The sequence below is a fragment of the Chiloscyllium plagiosum genome, chromosome 9, assembly GCF_004010195.1.
Source record: "Chiloscyllium plagiosum isolate BGI_BamShark_2017 chromosome 9, ASM401019v2, whole genome shotgun sequence".
Taxonomy (NCBI): Eukaryota; Metazoa; Chordata; class Chondrichthyes; order Orectolobiformes; family Hemiscylliidae; genus Chiloscyllium; species Chiloscyllium plagiosum.
In genome coordinates, this window is record NC_057718.1 from 23,908,827 (window position 1) to 23,914,826 (window position 6,000).

Below are 6,000 nucleotides of genomic sequence, written 5' to 3' on the forward strand. Positions count from 1 at the left end.
GACCTGACCAGGTAATCACGGAGGGAACGGTCTTTGCGGAAGGCGGAAAGGGGTGGGGAGGGAAATATATCCCTGGTGGTGGGGTCTGTTTGGAGGTGGCAGAAATGTCGGCGGATGATTTGGTTTATGCGAAGGTTGGTAGGGTGGAAGGTGAGCACCAGGGGCGTTCTGTCCTTGTTACGGTTGGAGGGGTGGGGTCTGAGGGCAGAGGTGCAGGATGTAGGCGAGATGCGTTGGAGGGCATCTTTAACCACATGGGAAGGGAAATTGCGGTCTCTAAAGAAGGAGGCCATCTGGTGTGTTCTGTGGTGGACACTCAGTCAGGGTCAACTCTATCACCTGTTGCTGCAGCTAAATGCCAAGAATTTAGTTGTAAATATAGAGAAAGTCAAGCCACAATGCTTGTTGCCTTCTCTGTAAATAAAGTGGATGTAGATCTGAACAACTTCATTAACCATGTACGTACATGAAGATTTCTTTCTATGAATATACTTTTGAAACCAAACAAAATGTAGAAACCTGGGGGTAATATGACTATATATGACTAATACCTCCCAAGAGGTATTTTATCCAACTGGAGAAAAAAATCTTACTCGTTCAGGGCTTTAAGCTAAAACTTTAACTTAAATATTGATGGATATTCTAAGATATTCTTAGATATACTATTCACAGTTATTCTTAGATTTTCCTAGATCTTATTAAAATTTCTTGAATAATTATAAATACCATCAAGCTGAATTCAGTTGGGTGCGTGGGTTTCCTCCGGGTGCTCTGGTTTCCTCCCACAGTCCAAAAACGTGCAGCTTAGGTGAATTGGCCATGCTAAATTGCCCGTAGTGTTAGGTGTAGGGGATGGGTCTGGGTGGGTGCGTTTCAGCGGGTCGGTGTGGACTTGTTGGGCCAAAGGGCCTGTTTTCACTCTGTAAGTAATCTAATCTAAGTAAGTTAGATTTGGTATTGCATCTTTTTAGCACAGCCTTATACTTATCAACGTAAAGTGTGTTGCTCATTAATTTCTGTAAATGAAATTGTAAAGTTAGTGAACTGCCTCATTTGTGTTTCTCAATTATAACTGAAATGAGCCCTAATACTTTGTACACTTCTTGAAATCTGTATGTGTATCTTCTGAAGAGAAAAAGTCCCAAACCTTTAAAATATTTGTGATGTTTATAGCATAGCTGAGGTTTATTAAAATTAAGCAGGCTATTTGGAGGACAGTAACATTTTTGGACAGCTCCTTCCCCTGAAGGATGGTTATATAAATCTTACAAACAAAAATGTCAAGTGTTTGTGATTTTAGCTAGCTTGAACTGGGGAGATAGACATTTTCATGGAAATACACACGACCCAAGTTAGCTCGAAAGATAATTTATAGCCAGTATGGTCAACCAAGATTTATTTGATCAACTTTTTGGCTCAGAGAGAATTTTCTGAGGTTTTTCTCTAATGTTTTTCTTCTACGAGGGGCTTGAATTGCTGGTGGAAGGGAAATAGGACTTCAGGGTTCACTATATGCACAAGACCGCCACTTGATGAGTCAACAGTGGTTTTATTTCAGACCTTTGTTCTTCATTGCCTAACTATTCTATAAAAGGTAAAATAGCTATCTTTAAGGTCAGGTTTCTAGACTCTAAATTTCATGCTTCTCCAGTCTTTCCTCTTAAATCTTTTTTTTCCATTTCTAGTACAACCTCATGGGTGTTTGTACACTATCTTCCATACTTCTTTTTTTCAAATCTTTCACAGAGTGTGCACATCAACATTTATCACCAACTCTCATCACCTTTGACCTTTGTGGCTTGCTAGTTCATTTCAGAGAGCAGTTCAGAGTCAACCACGTTGCTATGGATCTGGAGTCACATATAGGCTAGACATGGTAATGATGGTAAATTTCCTTCCCTAAAGGTGATGAGTAAGCCAGATAGATTTTTACAACAGTTAATGATAGCTGTGGTCACCATTCATGACAGTAGCTTTATATTCCAGATTTATGAATGGAATTAATATTCCATCAGCTATTGTGGTGGGACTGAACCACTGATCCTAGAGCCTGAACATCTGGATCACTTGCCAGTGCTGTTACATCACCATTTCGTTTGTGAAATTTGATGGTGACATCCTCTGACTTATTTTACCATGTTTTTCCTGTACTGTTTAATATTCTCTTGAAGTTATAGTTTGTGCTCTGCATTGGTATAGCATTTTATGTGGTGTCTACTAAGACTCCTAACTTCACCTTTTTCCACATCTATCTTAACATCATTCCTGAATATGTGTGTTGTGTTCTGATGTGAAAATGCTTGTATTTGCCATGGTAAATTGCCATCTATTGTAGTTTTGTCACTGTCTAGTTTTTCTCCAGAAGAAGAAGTCACATTCATATCTCACAAGAATCAGTCAGTCAATGACCATCTCCAACAAGAGAAAGGATAATCATTTATCTTTGATATTTTGCTACATCATCCCTAAATCCTCCATTATCAACAATCCCGGTTAATAACATTCACACAAAACTGAATTAATCCTGCCATATCAATACTCCAGCTACAACAGTAGATCAGAGACTGGGAATTCTGTGGTAGATAACACACCTATTATGTCTCCAAAGCATATCCATTACCTACAAGAGTTATGTCAGAGTGTGATAGAATTCACTCAATTTGCCTGAATCAGTAAAGTTGTATCAACACTCAAGAGGCTCACTATCATCCAGACAGACCAACCGACATGATCAGCACCCTATGAACACCTTAATTTTCACTGACTCTACCATTGTTGCACACTAGCAACAGAGTATACTCCATACAAGATGCACTGCATAAACTGAGCAAAGCTCTTTTATCTGAAGTTTCCAAACACAGAACTTCAAAAATCTGGGGAAAAAAAAGGGCAGTAGACTCACCAAGTTACCAGCTGCATGTTCCAGTCTTAACCACACACCATTCTGATATAGATCTAGATCATTGTTCCTTTACTGTGGTTGGGACAAGAACCTGGAATTCCCTCTCTAATAGTGCTGTGAATGTCCATGCATGTGGACTATTGTGATTCAAGCACGTGACTCATCACCAACTTCTCCAGGTCAGTTAGGAACACTCGCCTAGCCAGTGACACTCATAAACAGCAGAGTTCCTAATAATATTATGTGCCTACACATAAATTATTTTCACTGATTATTATTTCAAAAGTATTACTGAAGGTTATTTTAAAAATTATTGCAGCACCTTTATGGGATGGAGCTCAACTGATATTCCTCCCAAAACAAAATGGCAGGACATAAATCATGAAGTGTAGGCAGGCATTTGTTACACTCATTTTCTGCCCCCCAGTGGTTGAACTCTCACCCTAATTATGTTTGTGACTTGAGTTCTGGAAACACACTTCCCTGCTGGGATGCTACTAAATTTCAGATAAAAGTTTGAACTGAAGATCAAAAGTTCCAAAATCCCTCTGATCTGCAGGTGAGCAAACATGCAGTCCACTAGTCTCTCTCTTTCCAAGGCAGCCTATCAGAAACGTCAGCATCGTTCTACACTCAACAGCATTTGATTACACTCACTTGAGACGATCTGTGTTCAGTCAGTGTTCCAACACTTTCATTCAGTCATCACTGATAGCTTGTAGTGATCTATTGAAATCAATTACCACTAGATGAATCTCACAGCTGCAAGCTTATCAATGCAACTTTTTTTAATTTCAGGTGTTCAATGATAATCATTAGAAATTACCCGAAAAGAAAGTAAGATGAGACAAAAGCTGAATCAGCCTCTAGCAATGGAGGGAAGGAAAATTGAAGGATCAGATCTTTTTGTTTCTAAATCCTATCCAAAAGCTGAAATTGTTTAAAAAGAAAAGAAAGAACTCAGACAAACACTGGACACTTCTTCTAAGTCTTGGTTGTGAGTGTAATGGTTTAACTAGACAAATCATGATCATTATAGTATTAATTATACTGGTCGTTGTAATGACTATAATTAGTTTTTATAATATGACACAGTATTTTTATGGTGATTTTATCATTGTCCTTCCCCATCCCCAACCCCTCCATCTTGTCTCTCCTCACCCACTTTCCTTCCTGAGCTTATCTTCCTTCTTCCTCTTCTCCACTTTATTATCTGCTCATTCCTTCCGACCAAACCCCACATCACCCTGCACCCCCGCTCCACTCCAGCCACACCCTATTCCCTCTCACCCTCTGCTCCCTGCTTTGCCCTCCAATATTTGGCCCGCCCACTTGCTTTTTCCACTCTGGTTACAAGCCCACACAACTACCCCCACTTTCCTCGATCTGCTCTTCTTCCCCCTTTTCCCACTCGGAAACTTGCAACTTCCTTCCCGTCTGCTCTCCTCTTTTCCCCCTCCCCACATCTCTCTTCCCTCTTCCCCTTTTCTTCCTGATCTTCCCCCTTACACCACACTGTTCCCCAATACCCTTCTCTACTCAACGTCTTCACTTCCTGCTCTCTTCTCCCATTATATTCCTCAGCTCTACCTGCTCCAACTTTATGCCCTCTGGTCTCTCTTTCCCTCTTGCCTGTTCCCAGCATCTGTCCACTCCTTTCAGGTTCTCCACCGATTGGATTAAGAAACTGCTGTATTGGCAATTTTTGGTTCATGCTAGAAAGTGAGCCCGGGCAGGTGATCTGTGTGGAGGAGAAGCAATGCAGGGGAGGTGCCTTTAGAAAGTCACTAAGGTCCGGATGGCTAGCAGAGGTATTGAGAGGTCATTGAGTGAGGAACAGTAATAGTCACCCTAACCTGGGACAGGAATGTGTATCACCCGATCTGGTAATGGGAAGGGGTCTTCCTCTGAGCTTGGGAAAGAGACAATGGGAGGGAGTGCAGCCACAAGTCCTGTTATAGGGGGGAAGGTGTACAGTCACACAAGCCTTGTCCAGTGAGTTCCCACAGGCCTGAAGGCACGAGCCTGAGATTTGTATGGTCACAACTCCTGGCACTATGAGAAGAGGATTGATGGAGATTCGCAAGTGTGGCAGCTTCTGAAGGCTTTGCTGAGTGATAGAGTTCTTGTTTATTTTTTATTCACAATACATTTTTACCTTTTTCTCCTCTTTATCTTCAGATGCAAACCCTGCTGGTATGTCTGGTGACCAGAGGCAGTATCACAGCCTGTGCATTGAACAAGACTATGTACACAAGCCAATGAGACTAGGAAACTTGATCAGCACAGACATGTTGGGTGAAGGGCGTATTTCCGTGCTGTATGATTCTATGACCCTGGTCTATGTCACTATATCCACTGTGCGAGTGCTTCCAGATCTTGGAGCAACCTTGCGATGATGTCACAGAGCTGTGCATCACTGAGTATGAATGACTACTTGACTCATGCTATGTATAAGAAGATTTAACACAATTTAGCATGATAGCTGACTGGATGGAAAAGTCTCCTCCTATCTTGTGTGGCATCATAAATTAGACGTCACTAATCTGTCATGTAACTTGCAGAATGTAGCCAAAGGCAGTGCAGCCTAGCCCCTGCCTGAGGCGTTGATGCTGCAGTAGAAACTGAAATGGCAGTCACCACTCCAAATGTCCCCTTCCCCCAAAGGCATACAGGATCCACATTTATATTTATATTTATATCCTGGCAGATTTAGAACACTCTGGAAGACAACATAACTATATATTTGTAAAAGTAAATGCTGTGGATGCTGGAAATCTGAAACAAGCACAGAGAATGTTGGAGAAACGCAGCAGATCTTAGCAGCATCAGTGGAGAGAGAAACAGAGTTAATGATTTGAATCCACTATGACTCTTGTTCAGAACCGGTCCATTTAGGAACCAATCAGAGAGTTGTCATTCTAATGACTTCTGGCCTTCACAATTGATTTTGATTGCACAAGCCAATCAGCTGGGCAAACCTTGCTCTGCACATGCAACTGAGGATGGCAACCTAGACATCTTCCTTCACTGCTTAGAATCATAAAGTCATAGAGCTGTACAGTACGGAAACAAACCCTTCAGTCCAACTCATTCAT